A 17191-nucleotide genomic window follows, 5' to 3' on the forward strand; every position below is an offset into this window, starting at 1 on the left:
CAAAGGAGGGGAGTCTGGCACCTATAGTGGGGAAGCCTGTCATCTTGTGGTGGGGCATTTGTTTAGTGCTTCCTGGCCTGGTGAGCGTGACACCGAGGGGTGCAGTGTCCCTGGTGAGCAGATTGTGGCAGGGATTGGCTGGGGTCAAGAGGGCATAGCTCTGGGCATCTCTAGCTTACCACTAGTCCAATAGTTGTCAGAGGGGAAACTCTAAGCATGTTTAAATAATAAACAGGGAAGAGATGGTGGGAATTTGTGGCGTCAGTGAAAGGAAAAGAACAGTCTCATTTAAAGATAGTGTCCCAAGAGAAATCTGAACTCAGTCTGCCCCCCGAGGATCTCTGGGATATGGAGAAGACATCTGGGATTCCATTTGTATAGCACATTTGGACCTTCTGGAAGAAACCCTAGAGAGGATTTTTGGAGCCTACAGTTAAATTCTACAATTACTAGAACGGAAGTCCCTGAAGAAAGAATGGAAATCAGAAGTGCCTGACCTTTGGAGACTGAGTCCTGGGAGGAAGTTCCCCCTCCTGCAGGTAGGAGTGAGATGGCTGGGACTTCCTTCTCAGGTCCAAGGCCTTGTCGGTGAGGAACGTGCTTATGTGGCCTCCCAACACCCTCACTTCAGTCATGAGGAATATATGTGTTATGAACTAAATGTTTGTGTATCCCCAGAATTCACATGTTGAAACCTAATCCCAACGTGGTGATATTAGGAGGTGAGGTCTTTGGGAAGTGATTCGGTCATGAGCCTGGAGCCCTCATTAACGGGATTAGAGCCCTCATACAAAGGGCCCAGAGAGCTGGCTCACTTTCTTGCCTCCCTGTGAGGACACAATGAGAAGTAGGCAGTCTACAACCCAGAAATAAGACCTCACTCAGAACCCAACCATTCTGGGCCCCTGACCTTGGACTTCCAGTCTCCAGAACTGTGAGAAATGAATGTTTGTTGTTGAAGCACCCAGTCTATGGTGCCATTTGTTATAGCAGTGCAAAGTGACTAAGACAATATGCCGAGCCTTGCAGAAGGGTCTTTGGGGCCTGACGGGCTGCCATCACAACTGGGAAGACCTACCATCCACCTGCCAGGAGCAGGATTCGTGCAAACAGGATCCTGAGCCACCACAGACCCGCAGGGAGGGTGACGAGGAGCTCTGGGCTCATTTTACACTTTGAGGAAGGGTGTGCTCAGAGCTGTGAAGGCATCTGCCTCTGCCCCTACCACCCAGACTCCCTTTGCTGGGTCACAGGAGGCCAAGGCGTCTGGGAGGAAGAGTGTGAACTTAAGACCTTGCTGGGTTCTTGGGAAAGTTGCAAACTTTTCTCCAATCTAGCAAATTGGGGATGAAAATTATGCAATGCCCCGGAAGATCAGGAAGGAAAACTGATGGGGAGCTACAAAGTTCTAAAGCTCCAGAAAAATGCAAATTATTATTTTCTACTACACAATTAGAATTCTTTTGATTATCCTGTTTTATTTATTTGTTCGTGTGTATACGTCCTGATGCCACCATGTATACATCTATTACTAACAAATTAAGCTCCCGTAATATGTAGTAAAGCAAAAGTTACCCCAGCAACTCACACTTGGGTGTTATACTAGCACATGGCTTACCTAGGCGTCATCCCAGTGTGCTGCGATTTATCTGATATATGTCTGTTGACCTCTGACTGGCACTTCTTGAGATCAGGAGTCATCTTTTCAATCTCTGCCTGACCAGCTTCTAGCACAATGTTGGGTACAGAGCATGAGCTCAGTACCTTTTTGTTGAATTGGATACAACTTCAGTTTAGTTGCTTTAAACATTTCTACATGTGGGTTATTCCTTCATGCATTTGGCAGAAATTTGTTGAGAAGTTACACCGCATCAGGCACTGGGTGTGCAATGATAAAAGGAGCTTACAGCCCAGTGGAAAAGATGGACATACACCAAATGATTACACTCATCAACATATGATTACAAAAGAACAGATGTCTCAGAAAACTTGTAGCAAAGCAAGGTGGGAGGGTTTTCCTGAGGTAGGAGGGTTTTCCAAGGAAGGGCAAAGATTAATGTGGTGATTTAAGTAAGACACAAAAAGGGAACACTTACATGCTATTACTGTGTGCCACACATTATTCTTGCTTTCATTCTCCAACAACCCTGCAATGGAACTGCCATCATTATGCCTCATTATTCAGGTGAGAAAATCAAGGAGGTTAAATAAGAGGTTAAAAACTTGCCTGAGGTAATAGAGGTGATGAGTAATAGGGTTTGAACCTAGTAGGCTGGCTCTGGAGTCCCATTCCCTACATGTGGAGAGACCAGCTTGTGCAAAGGGCCTGTGCCCAGCAAGCAATAAACAGTAGGTCTACTCACCCCCCACACTGCACAGGCTCCTAGTTGCTGTCATATCAAGTCTTTCCCAGCACTGATAATCCCCTTTCCTAAGGAAAACTCTGGCCAGGGCAATGTCCTCCATCTTGTTTTATCTGTAAGGCACCTTTCATGGTAGTAACTAAAAAAATAATTTTTAGAGCCAAGGCACTGAGGTTGAGTCATGCCAAATGAAAGAAGAAAGAGAAGTGCCCACTGTGTGGAAAGGCCAGGAAGCATCTCAATGAGGAGCCTTGTTCGCATCCATCTTCATACTGTTTAATTGCGTCTGGAAAAAGAGAGGGAAGGGAAGGGGAAGGGGAAGGGGAAGGGAAGGGGAAGGGGAAGGGGAGGGAAGGAAGGAAGGGAAGGGAAGGGAAGGGAAGGGAAGGGAAGGGAAGGGAAGGGAAGGGAAGGAACCAGGCTGACACAGGCAGCTTTCTCTGTTGCATCTGGTGACTGTGAGTCGTAGAGTAAGGAAGTACTTAGGCAGACAGAGCCAAACTTCCACCAGAATGGCAACACCAAGGGCTTTTTCATGGGCACTTAAAATTGCTTGTCAACAGAAATGCAAATGGAGCCCATCTTTGTCTTGAAGCCATATGTCCTCTGCGATAGAAGAAACATTTTTTCCTGCTGAGAATGCTGTTCAGGGTTTGCTTGGTTACAGCTTGAGTGAGTACTGTACGGGAATCAAGAGGGGCAGTGAGAGGGAAAAGAGAACACCCAAAGAACTACAACAGAACATGGACAATCTTTACAAAGAGAGAAGAGAATTTGCAAGCTGAGAAGCCACCTATCACCTGGGTGACTGAGCGGAAAGCTACTTTACAGTGGTCTCCACTCATCTCCTCCCATCCCCAGAGAATCTCATTTGCTTTTGATCTCACTTATCGCCTTCCAATTTTTCAAAGCGAAGTTTTGCCTCTCCTTAAAACACTGTTTCTTCACAGTAAATCCCCAGGGTATTCCTTGTCTACCTACATTCTTATGAAACCCAGGACTCTTTTTTCTTGTTTTTTTTTTTTTTTTAAATTCCTCATTCTGGTGTCCACATAGAGCAACCTGGAAGACCATTAGAGAGCCTTTGTTCCTTATGGGACTGCTGTTCATCTCCTTAACTATGTCACTCTATTCTTAGTGCCAGAGCTTAGGAGGGAGCCACACAGCACCCCCTCAAGAGCCTGTTAGGACTGAAGTCCAGAATAGCATCAGCCCAACCTGGGGTTATGACAGTTGAGGCTAACGTTAAGGTCCCAGGGCCCAGGCAACATAGCCTAGCGTCGAAGAATACAAGGTCTGGAGTCACGTTGCCTGGACCCAATTCCCGGTTCTGCTTCTTTACAGCTGTGCAGGCAGCTTGCTTCATTTCATGAAGCTTCAGTTTCTAGTAAGTGAAAAAGGGAGGACGATAGGACCTATTGCATAGGATTCAATTAGATAATACTTATAAAGCATTTATAAGCATAGTACCAGGCTAGAGTAAAAGATTAAATGTTAGCTATTATAATTATTAAGATAAAGGGCTTAAAATCAGGAGCTGGAAACCAGGTTAAAGTTGATAGGTTAGTTAGTAGATAGACAATAGTACTAGTCTATACATAATGTAGATAGGTTGGTAGTTAGAAATTAGTTTAAAGTGGATTAAATGGGAAGAGAACATAGCCAGGATCAGTGCCATGTGGCATATATACTTGCCCCAGTTGGATCTCTTTGAGCAGGGAAAACCCAGGATGAGGATATAAGACCTCAGACTCTTAACAATAACTACCACTTATTGAGGACAAGTATATGCCAGGAACAATGCTAAGTGCTTTAAATAACTTGTTTAATATAGACCCCATAGTACTATGAGGTTAGCTTTTATATTCTTGGAATGTCTAGCACGGTGCTTGGCACATAATAGATGCTCAATAAATATTTTTTGACTTTGAAACATTTTGCAACATTCTAGGTTACCCCTTTTGAAAACACATAATTTGCTTGGCAATTCAAACATGGAAGCAATATTACACGTGTTCACCTTCTAACCACCTAAAGCACAGGAGACTATATACATGTGATCAAATCTGTTAGTAAGATCTTTCTACATGGGTGAGAAGGCTTTTCTATATTGGCCTACATTGAAAAAAAGCAGCACAAGCCAATGATGGGTCAAAGGGGGCATTATTTAGAGAAATTGCTTCAGATTTTATAGGCACACAGGGCTAGACTGAAAAATATTCTTCTTGGCAAATGGATAACAAAGTAATTAAAGGAGTCAATGTTCAAAACAGAGAAGTGAAAATCTGAAACAGGCACTGAGACAAATAAAACAAGAGTAAAGCTTCAACTGGGTGGGGAAATACCAATTAATAGAGCTATCTATAAAAGGAAAAGATGGAATTCTTGAGTGTAATCCCTCTTAGTGCTTTTTTATTTAAACAGGGATCTCAATATTTCTAATGTGAAAGGGTTTTATAAATAGCAAAACTAAGCTTTAAAAATCCTCCCAGAATAATTTATGTTCATTTATGCCAATTCCTATTTTCACTATTTGATGGTATTAAGCAATCCTGGGTGTTGGGTGATTTCCGGGATCTTCTATTCCATTAATAAGACAGGCATCATCGTTAAAACAAAAAAAAAAAAGGTGGGGGAGCCTGGATGGCTCGGTCGGTTGAGCCTCAGACTTCGGCTCAGGTCATGATCTCACAGTTCGTGAGTTCGAGCCCCGCTCGGGCCCTGGGCTGACAGCTCGGAGCCTGGAGTCTGCTTTAGATTCTGTCTCCCTCTCTCTCTGCCCCTCCCCCACTCATGCTCTGTCTCTCTCACTCTCAAAAATGAATAAATGTAACAACAACAAAATAAGAAGACAGGCATCATTGAAGAGCAACTATATGTGGCAAGGATTTCCCTAGGATTATCTAGCAATAGAAAAGATATTAAGATGGACAGCAAACTCTATTTTCTTTCAGAGAATGAGGAAATAGTTGAAGCAGGAAAGGGACTATTTTCTATTTTGTAATGGTTATTGTTCCAGAACCATCACATCAATCAATCAGCAACTATATTTTGGAACTCCTATGAAAATGTTCATACAATTCCTAGTGTCACACCTCACTGAGTGGGTGCCTTAAGTCATTCAGTGACTCCAGTGAATTTTTCTCCCTTGGAGTATCTTACTGACTCAGAGTTTAGCATCTACCATTTTTTTGGCAGTACATAGAAAGCCACGGTGATAAAAGTGGGTGACTCTACTTTAATTCACTTCTAAATATCTGTGTGTGTTTCTTTATGCTTCTCTGTATTTCTTTCTCTCTGTCTCCCTTCCTCCCTTCCATCTCTGTCTCTTATACACACCCATACACACACACACACACACACACACACACACACACACTTACATAGTTTCAATTATGGTCCAACCAGGAAAATAGAAGCTATATAAAACTGATCCAGCTATATAAAACTGGGCTTCAATATTTACTTGTATTATTGTACTCATTTTCTTGAGTTTCTTCACTTGCGCACACTAAGTGTACAAGATAGAGGGATCCTTTAGAGGGATTAAAGGAGGTTTACCAGAGCCCAGAGGCAGAAATCACTGAGTAGAAGCTAGAAATGCACTGTATCTGTTCTGAAGAAATCAGAACAATGGAATATACACAGCCACATGGGAAGATAGCCCTAGATGCAAAGACAGGAGGGAAAATCGCCCAGTTTTCCATCCTTTGGCCCACCAGTCTCACTGGAGTGTCCCTAGCACAAACCCAGCAAGAAACCAGCTGACAGGAGACACTGGGAAATACAGATTTCAGGTACCAGTCACCCAGTAGAACTGAGCACAGGAGGGAAGGGACATGGAGCATACTGGTATCAGCAGGACAAAACCTGACATAAGCATATACCCACATACACACATACATACGTAATTTGGTTCCAATATCACCATTGTCCCTCTCTGAATTTGAAGCTACCCGAAGCAATGTAAAATAAATAAGGCCACTCATTTGCAAGGTAATTTACTTTCCAAATCTACTTGACTTTAAGAGTCCAAGGGGTCCTCTTTCAATCTGGTCAAGGTGCAGCTTAGGAAAAGAGAGGGGAGAATTGAAACCTAATGCTTAACCATGTGTTAGGATCAGTGTTCAATGCTTTCCAAGCATTATCTCACTTTATTTTCACATCAGCCCTATAAGTTTATCATAGACTTTAAGGTTAAAGTGGTATATCAACTTCATCGCACAAGTGAAGAAACTCAAGGAAGTGAGTACATTATCCATGATAATACAAGTAAATATTGAAGCCCGGTTTTATATAGCTGGGTCTGACTTTAAATTTTTACTAATAACATGTAGCCCGGGATACAAGTGATACAAAGTTGTAGTCTATTCATTTGCTCTGAATTCTGTACTTTATTATATTGAAACCAGTGATTGAAAATAGGGGAAGAACAACTTGAATAACAAAAGGATATATAACTTTCAAATTATAGAGGAAAATGGAAAAAATTTTAAATAATCAAAATAAGGGAAGAAAAGGAAAAATTAATATGTAAAAGAAATATTAGAAAGCACAGAGTAAGATAGATTTAACCTCAAACGTATCACTAATTATATTAAATGTAAATGAACTGAGTGCACCAGCTAAAAGATAAAGATTATTGAACTGACTAAAAACACAAAACTCAACAATGTCGCTTACAAATAATACATGGAAAACAGGATAGAGACAGTTTAAACACAAAAGGATAGAAAAAGTATTTGGTTAGATAATACTAACCAAACTAACAATGTTAATATCAAGCAAAAAGTATTATTAAATATAAAGAGGAACACTTCATAAAATTTTAATATTTAAAGATCTAATTTTTTGTGCATTTAACATAAATACATTAAAATACAAAAAGGAAGTACAGTAGTAAAATATTGACAGGAATACAAGAAAAAGCAGACAATAATCACAATACTAGGACATTTACACATTGGAGAAATTGATAAAAAGGGACAACAAATTAGTATGGCTAGACAAGATGAGAATCACATAACTAACAAACTGAACAACATGATTAATATACTTGAGATAACAGATATATAGAGATTAATACTGCCAACAATTGCACGTGTCCATCTTAGTGAAGCACAAATATTGAACCTTTACTAAAAGTTACCATACACTGAGCCATAAATTAAGACAAAGGCACTCTATTTCTGTTACTGTAGCTTGCTCTTTCTTTTCTTTCTTTCTTTCACATATTCCCCTTGTTTGCTTGTCTTGGTCCTTGTTATCATTTGGGAGGACTTCTTAAATGTATGGTGGTTTTTGGCTATCTGTTAATATTTAGGAGAGCTTATTTTAAGCTATCAGTAAGGCAGGGCTTTAATTATTCACCAGGGGACCCCTAATGTCACTGTCTATGGTTTTTTCCCCGAGATGATTCAGTTTCACTGAGAAGAGTACTAATCCCCTTTTCTCATGTGTAAACTCAGGATAACAATAGTTTCTAGCTCACAAGGCATTGGTAAGGATTAATGAGATAATCTATATCAAGTGCCTAAGATATTTCCTGGCACATTGAAACATTCAATATATATTAGCTATTATTATTTGAAATTTTCAAACTACTCTCAGTTTCAATATCATTGATTAGATACGTTGATGGTGCCTAATAAATACAACCAATCACTTTTTTTTTAAACATCTCCACATGGATGTAACTAGGTTAAACATAATATGTTCATTCTTTTCTATCTCAGTAAATAATCATTCAATAAATCATTACTGTCTTAGCTCAGGCTTCCATAACAAAATACCATGGAATCAGGTGGCTTAACCAACAGAAATGTATTTCCCAAGGTTCTGGATGCTGGAAGTCTAAGATCATGTGCCTGTATGGTTGGGTTCTAATGAGGATCCTTCTCCTGGCTTGCCAATGGTCACCTTCTCACTGTATCCTGATATGGTGGAGAGAGACCAAGCTCCAGTCTTTTCCTCTACGTATAAGGACTGTAATCCTATCGTGGGCATCTCCCCCTCATGACCTTATCTAAACCTGATTACCTCCTCAAAGCCCCACCTTCAAATACACTTTGGAGGTTAGGGCTTCAACATATGAATTTAGGGGGATATAAACACTAAGTCTATAGAAGTGCAAGAGGAAACAGACAATAATCACAATACGAGGATACTTACACATCTGAGTGACGAATAGAACAGACAACAAATCAGTATGGACAGAGAAGATGTGAACAACATGATTGATACACTTGACGTCATCGCCTTTGCAATTGCTAAAACAAAAATCCCAACTTGTACTCGAACCTTCTCTTTTATTGTGGCCTTTCTCCCCTAACCAAAGTGGAGGCTATTATACTACAAAGACATTTTTGTGTATTCTTTGGGATATGGAAAGTGTATTTCTGCAATGGCTGTGTCTGAACCACTCTACACAATAGAGTGAGGCACTAAAATGAAGAATAACTGCATTCTCCAACTTGGTAGCTATAAAACCATATTTCTTTAAAGGTTGGGTTTGTTTCTAACTGCTTGATTTCCTCTTTTCCCATTTTTTGGTTGTTTTTTATTTTTTTTCCTCACTCAATCCAACACCAGTTACTTTGGATACAGCCTTGCTCTCTTCTCCATTTGAATTTTGCTCTATCTTCTCCCCCCCCCCACCCCCCTTGTAACATTTGCTGATGAGAACTCTACCTGGTACCCAATTGTCATGCCCTGACTACCATTTCCTGGGCTCCTGGGAATCATAAAATATCCTTGGATTCTTCACAACAGACTGTTGAATTTGGAAATGTAGACTTTCTTTATTTTTGGCTTTTCCTTTCAGACTGCACTGCTCGGCCTTTGGGGCTTCATATTGTTTATTCTTGGAGACTTCCTGGAGCGTCAAAAATGGCTTAAAATGATTACTATGCTGTGCATTGGCATATATGACATTCAATCGCCCTACACTGAGCTGTATTTCAATGAGATTTGTGTAAAAGAATCAGAAACATATGGATTTCATCCTCCCTAACTACCTCTACTTTTTTTAAAAGCAGGGTCTTAGCATTTGAGTTTCTCTGGACATAAAATGTTTGAAGCTGAATGAGCTACAGCAAATCAGAGTGAGAGAGACTTTCCCTTTCCTGGTGGCCATCTTGTCTCATATTATCCCAGTTAGTGATTATGTGTTTTGTTAATTTCTGTTCAACTTCTCTCTCTCTCTTGCCTCTAGGCTTTCCTTCCTTACTATAAATCCCTAGTAACCCCCCTCTCTCCTTCTATTTCTTTCTCCTAGAAATAGCCACCTCTTGGTCACTGCCCTGCCCTACCTGTGCTCACATCCTAGAGAGGTGACAGGGGGATATAAAATCAAGGAACACATTGTGGAAGTACCATGATAGAGAAGCATAAAAGGAACTTCGAGGAGAGAGCAACTTTGGGGGGCATTTTGCATTTCCCTACCTTTTGTTTGCTTTCTTCATAAAAGTGCTCTCCATTGTACTTTGTTTGTTTGTTTACTTATTTTGCTCTGGTCTCCATTTCTGGTCTTTTCTCTTCCCACCTGAGTTTTCTACAGCCACACTGGCTCTTTCCAATTCCCCATTGTAAAAATTCTTTATCTCCATCTGGTGCTGCATATGCATGAGGGGTTTGGTGCTTTCCTCTCCTAGACTCTTATCCATTGTCCTGAATGGAATCCTCACAGTTGGAGCCTTTTGCGCTCGTAGGCTGCCTCAGTTTGGTGTAGGTCTCCAGAGAGCAGAGCTAGCTCCTGGTAGGGCATAAGCTGAGTGACTGCCTTGAGATATCCAATTGCACAGCACAGAATATGTGGCTATGAGTAGACAAGGCTGATGAAATTCTATCACAGTGTGGACTTAAAATGAAGTATTGAATGACATGAGTAAATAGATACCCATAACAGATACAGTCCATGGGACGGTCAGCAGCTCTGATTTATATTGCCCTTCTCCTTCCCCAATAATTGCATTAACTTAGCCACCATAGTGCCAATCATAAAATACAAGTCCGTAAGTATCTCTCTGAGCAGTTTTCCTTTAATTACCTCAGCGAATGAGTGTCATTTTTGTTCACCCCTACCACAGATGAAGCGTTCTGCTAAGAGACAATGTGCTACCATCAGGTATGAATATGCCAAGCAGGACATGAGATCTTTGAAGGCCAGGAACGTTACAGATATGAATATAAGTTCAGGTGACCATTAAGCTCTTTTCTATCTCCACATTTCTTGGCTGCATCCAGCTCTTTCTCGTCCCATAATGAACCAGTTAAACATCTATGGATCAAGCGTTCTTATGGGAGAGCTAAAGAGGAGAGGCTGCTTCTGTAAATTTTCTATTATGTGATTCACAAAGTTAAAATTCAGGTAAAAATGAAGGACCAAATACATGGTACAAGAGAGGAGCTAAAGTACCCTTTAAAAAATTTTATTTTTAACATTTTACGTAGCAGTCGTTAATATCCTGCTTAATTATTTGCCAGACACTATTCTACATGTCCTGCAAATATTAATATGTGTAATTTTCATAACAATGCTTCAGTAGTGGTACTACTATTATCCATGGCTGACAGATGAGAAAATTGAGGCACAACAAGATGAAGTGATCTGCACATGGTCACACATTTTAAGCGGCGGTGCCAGGATTTACACCTAGGCATACCAGCTTCAGAATCCATGTTCTTTGCACTCTGCTATACTGCCAGACATTGGGTAGAGATTGCAGATATATGGGGTATTTAAAAGTTTAGAAATTGAATGTAGAATTTAAATTTAAAAAGGAACCAGACCTATTCTAGAAGGCAACTGCCTCACAAAGATTATCTGTGAAATGGGGATAGTACTTATCACATAGGAAATTGTGATATTTAAATTAGTTAACCTTTTTAGCAAAGAGCCTAGCATTTGACAACACTATCCATTTTTCCCAAGGGGGGGGGGGGAAGGCACATTGAGTACTGTATATATGCATTAATGGATGAATGGATGACTGGCTGTATAGATGATTAAATAGGCAACTGAACACAGGACCATATTTCCCAGATTCAAGGGTAGGGAAAAGACTCACCTATCACTGAGAGGAGTATCAAAGTCATACTGTTTGAGGAGGGTGTGAGATGGGAGTTGTGGCTGACTGCAGAATATTATCTGCCAAGCCAGGTTCTAGTCCCAGTTCTGTAAGTGAACCAACAGATGTTTGGATTAGTCATTTGAAGATCTCGCTGTGTTAGGTCATCCTGGTTATATACTTTTTCTAACGAGGTAACTATGTAATAAGTAGCGGGCCTGTATTTTTGGCTCACTGCTGTCCAAAAGTGTTCCTCATTTGGGAGAACTCCCTATTGAACATGTCGAAATGGAAATCAGATCCTTATCTTCCACTGTTAAATCTGCTGTCAACCAAAGTGAGGGCACATGGCCTAATCTCAATTAATGCAACTGCTTTTGGTCTTTGAAGCTTGATTGGGTGTCATTAAGACCTAGGGATAGATGGATATGGCCATATGACTTTGTCCTAGCAAAGGAATGCCCAGAAGTGTATGTATCTCCACGTGCATGAATGACCCTTATGTGCAAAGGAACTATATTTCCCTCTTATTTCTCCTTTTTCAAATAAAATGGAAAAAACAAACATTTCTCTACAGCATTAAATTCTCCATAAATCCTCTTAAATTATTTGGGAAGAGACATTTTCTTTAGTTCTTCTTGCATGGTGTTGGAAGAAATCCCTCTCTCTAGAGCCTTGATTTCATTCCAAACCTACAATGGAGATTAAAGACATAATTTTTTAAAACTCCTTTTGTTCACCAAATTAAACGATTGTTTACTTAATGGTTCACCTAAGTGTGCATGTGTATATACATCATATATATTCACAAATATTGTACTAGAAGTGCAAGTCCATCATTACTATTCAACATGGAGTTTTTTTCACTTGAGAGGAATGGTAATCCATTTCATTTGTTTAATACATTAAATTTCCAAAGCATGTTCTCATAATTCTCGAAAATATCTTAGGGTAGACCTTATTGACCTCATTTTACAGATGAGAAAACTGAGACTTGAAGAGATTATTTTACTTGCACAAGGTTAGATAGGTCCTAAGTATCAGAACCAGGATATGAAACTATATCATCTGACTGTACTCCAATAGGTCATCAAAACTAGCTACATGTTATTGTGCATTGGTTTTGGTGGTTATCCTTCAAAAGTCCTCATCCTGATAAACAAAAACTTTAAAATCAAATCTCATAAAGGAGCTCAACATTTAACATTACATTTACTGGTCAGAAACTTCCTGGCTCACAACTAAAGATTTTCAAATGATGGAAAGAGAGCAGTTAACAGGTTGTGCTGTTCTCTTTTTCAGCCATAACTTTTCTCCTAAGTTTATAGTTATGGTTTGGCTTTGGAGTACAAAGCAGTAAAACTTAATTGGATAGAAGTCAGATCAAGGTCTTTTCAAGCTGGACATAATGTGAGTAACACAAATATAGATGAATCAACATTTAGAAAAAAATTTTGGTTACAAAGCCCCCAGTGGAAAACAGAACTCCTAATTTATAAAATCTTCCCACATGAAGCATAGTTACTGTGACATACACAGGAACAGGCCCATAACTATTATTAATGGAAATGAAAACTATACCATAAAACTCATATCTAGAGGCTCAAAGTATACTTCTGATACAATAAATCTACGCCCTACCCGCCCCCCAAATATTTGCACGTCCCTCAGATTTTCTCTACTTTAGATCATAGGAAAAAATGACTCCCCCATGTAAAGCCTCTTACTAAGTCACATTAAATACATTAAATTCAGCCTAATTTCCATTGTCTTATAAGTTGAAGCCTCCCTTTATTCTGATGGAATAATATCCATCATTCTGATACTTTTGTAATTTTTCAAAGTGCTACTTTGATATTATATTTCACTCCATGTTATTGTAATTGTGCACTCTCTCCCTATTTCTGAGTCAAAGCTGTCTTACCCCGGAAGTAGTAAATGTGCTGACTGTAGGTGTTTGTACAGTTATGTCCACTCCCTAATCCCTGGAACTTGTAAATATATTTCCTTAAAAGCAAAAAGGGAGGTTGCAGATGTAGTTAAGCTAAACATTCTGAAATGAAGTTGTTCTGTATTATTTGAGTGGGCCCAATATATTTACAATATATGGTAAGTAGAGGCAGGAGGACATCTACAGAGAAGATCAGCAAGGATATGAAGGATTTGAAACCAACAGACCTATATAGAACACTCCATCCAACAATGACAAAACATACAGTTTTTTGACATGCACATGGAATATTCTCCAGGATAGACCATAAAGCCACAAAAAAGTCTCCATAAATTTAGAAAGATTGAAATCATACAAATATCTTTTCAAACCACAAAGGAAAAAAACTGGAAATCAATAACCTAGGAAAACTGGAAAATTCACAAATATATGGGAATAAAACAACACCCTATTAAGTTGACCAAAAAGGAAATCAAAAGGGAAATTAGAAAATACTTTGGGATGAATGAAAATGAATACACAACATACCAAAACTTACAAGATGCAGTAAAAGCCGTGCTCATAGGGAAATTTATAGCTGTAAATTCCTACAATAAAAAGGATCTCTCTCAAGTCAATTACCTAACTATATCTCAAAGGACTAGAAAACGAGCAAAGTAAACCCAATGCTAGCAGAAGGAAGAAAATAATGAAAATTGGAGCAGAGATCATTGAAATACATTGTGGAAAAAATAGAACCAACAACATCCAAACTTGGTTCTTTGAAAAGATCAATAAATTTGACCAATCTTTAGCCAGACTAAGAAACATAGGAGATGCAAATAACTAAAATCAGAAATAAAAGTGGGGACATTATTATTGACCTTACAGAAACAAAAGGGATTGTAAGAGAATACTATAAACAATTATAAGCCCACAAATTGGATAGCATCGATGAAATGGACAGATTCCTTAAAACACAGATTACCAACATTAGTATTTCTGTTCCATGACAAAATAGAAAATCTGAACATATTTATAACAAGTAGTGAGATTAAATCAGTAATCAAAAGTCATTAAACAGGGGCACCTGGGTGGCTCAGTGGGTTAAGCATCCAACTTTTGATCTCAGCTCAGGTCTTGATCTCAGGGTTAGGAGTTCAAGCCCTGCATTGGACCCTGCACTGGGTGTGAAGTCTACTTTAAAAAAAAAAAAAAAAAAGAGCCACTCAACAAATAATAGTCCAGGACCAGATGGCTTTACTGGTGAATTCTACCAAACATTTAAAGAATTAGCATCAATTCTTCTCAAAATCTTTGAAAGAAGGAAGGAAGGAAGGAAGGAAGGAAGGAAGGAAGGAAGGAAGGAAAGAAAGAAAGAAAGAAAGAAAGAAAGAAAGAAAGAAAGAAAGAAAGAAAGAAAGAAAGAAAGAAAGAAAAGGGAACACTTTCCAACTCATTCTATGAGACCAGCATTATCTGTTACCAAAGCCAAAGATATCTCTAGAAAAGAAAATTATAGATCAATATTTCTTATGACGACAGGTGCAAAAATCCTTAAAATATTAGCAAACCAAATTCAGCAACCTATAAAATGATTATAGTCAAAACCCAAGTGAGACTTATCCCAAGAATACCAGGTTGGCTTCATACATGAAAATCCTATAATATAATAAATACATTATTGTAGCATAATAAAGGACAAGACCCATGTGATCATCTACTAGATGGAGGAAAAGAATTTGACAAATCCAACATGCATTCATGACTAAAATCTCTCAGCAAACCAGGAATAGAAGGGAATTGCTTCAACTTCACAAAGGGCATCTATGAAAAATCTTCAACTGGGGCACCCAGGTGGCTCAGTCACTTAAGCATCTGACTCTTGATTATAGCTGAGGTCATCATCTCACATTTTGTGAGATTGAGCCCCGTGTCCAGCCACTCACTGATAGCAAGGAGCCTGCTTGGGATTCCCTCTCTCTCCCTCTTTCTCTGCCCCTCTGCCTCTCCCTCTAAATAAGTAAGTAAGTAAATAAATAAACAAATAAACTTAAAAAAGAGAAGCAAAATCTTCAGCTAGCATCATACTTAATGAATAGAGACTGAAAGCTCTGTACTAAAGAAAAGACTGTACTAAAGAAATTCATGTAACCAGCTTGGAAAATAGGAAGTAAACTATTTATTTGCAAGTGATATGATCCTATATGTAGAAATCTTTAAAGAATACACACACACTCATACGCTCCGCAAAAGTACTAGAATAACTTTAAGCAAGGTCACAGAATGCAAGAGCAATGTGCAAAACTCAGGTGTATTTCTCCAGACTGGCAGCAAAGGGTCCAAAAGTAAATTTAAGAAAATAATTCCACTCATGAAGAATGAAACAGATTAAGATAGCTCATTATTTGTACGATGAAAACTACAAAGCATTGCTGAAAGTAATTACAAAATATGTCAATAAATGGAGAGTCGTTTCATGTTCAGCAATTCGAAGCTTCAAGAATCTTTTGTAGAAATTGAGAAGATAATACAAATGTATATGGAAATAAAGGGACCTAGAATAGTAAAATAGTTTTGAAAAGGAAAAGGTATCAATACCATGTGGTATCTGTAGAAAAATAGCCCTATGGATCTGTGGAAGAGAATTGAATCCAGAAATAAACACTGATGTTTACGGCCAATTGATTTTTAACAAAGGCACCAAGACAACACAATGAGGAAAGGATAGTCTTTTCAACAAATGGTTGTACCAGCATTGTACACAAAAATTAATTAAAAATGGATCAAGATATCCATGTAAGAGCTAAAAGTATAAAATATCTAGAAAACATGGGTGAAAACCTTCATTACTTTTGGTTAGGCAAAGAGCTCTTAGATATGACCATAAAAGCACAAGCCATAAGAGAGAAAATTAATAAATTGGACTTCATTAAAATTAGAGCTTTTGTGCTTCAAAAGACACCATTAAGAAAATGAAGGGATAAGTAAGTCATAAAGTAGGTGAAAATATTTGCAAATCATATATCTAATGAAGGACTTGTATTCAGAATACGTAAAGAACTGTCAATGCTCAACAAGAAAACAATTCAATTACAACATGAGCAAAATGGGAGCGCCTGGGTGGCTTAGTCAGTTAAGTATCCAAGTTTTGATTTTGGCTCAGGGTATGATCTCGTAGTTCATGAGTTCTAGCCCCTCATTGGGCTCTGTGCTGACAGCATGGAGCCTGCTTGGAATTCTCTCTCTCCTGGCTCCCTCTCTCTCTGTCCCTCCCCTGTTCTCTCTTTCTCTCCCCAAAATAAATAAACATTTTTTAAAACTGAGCAAAATGGCATGGGAATGGCTAACAAATACATTAAAAAGTGTCCAATATTTGTGAGTCGTTAGAGAAATTAAAACAGTAATTTAAAACAGCCACTAGAGTGGCTGTCATTAAAAGGACAACATCAAGTGTTGTTAAGTATGTGAAGAAACGGCATCTTCATGAATTGCCAGTGGAAACGCATATCTACTTTACAAAACAGTTTGGCAGTTTTTTAAGAAGTTACATAAACTCACCAAAGAACTTAGCCAACAATTCCACTCTTCAGAATCTACCAGAGAAATGAAAACATATGCACAAAGACTTGAACATAAATGTTCATAGAAGCATTACCGTAAGAGCCCCGAACTGGAAACACTCTGAGTGTCTATCGGCCTGACGAGTGGATAAATCAATGTGGTCTATTCATACAGTGGAATATTATTCACAATCAAAAGGAATTAAATTATGATACATGGTAAAACATGGATGAACCTCAAACACATGGTAAATGAAAGAAACCAGA

The sequence above is a fragment of the Lynx canadensis genome, chromosome D4 (genome assembly GCF_007474595.2).
Source record: "Lynx canadensis isolate LIC74 chromosome D4, mLynCan4.pri.v2, whole genome shotgun sequence".
Taxonomy (NCBI): domain Eukaryota; kingdom Metazoa; phylum Chordata; class Mammalia; order Carnivora; family Felidae; genus Lynx; species Lynx canadensis.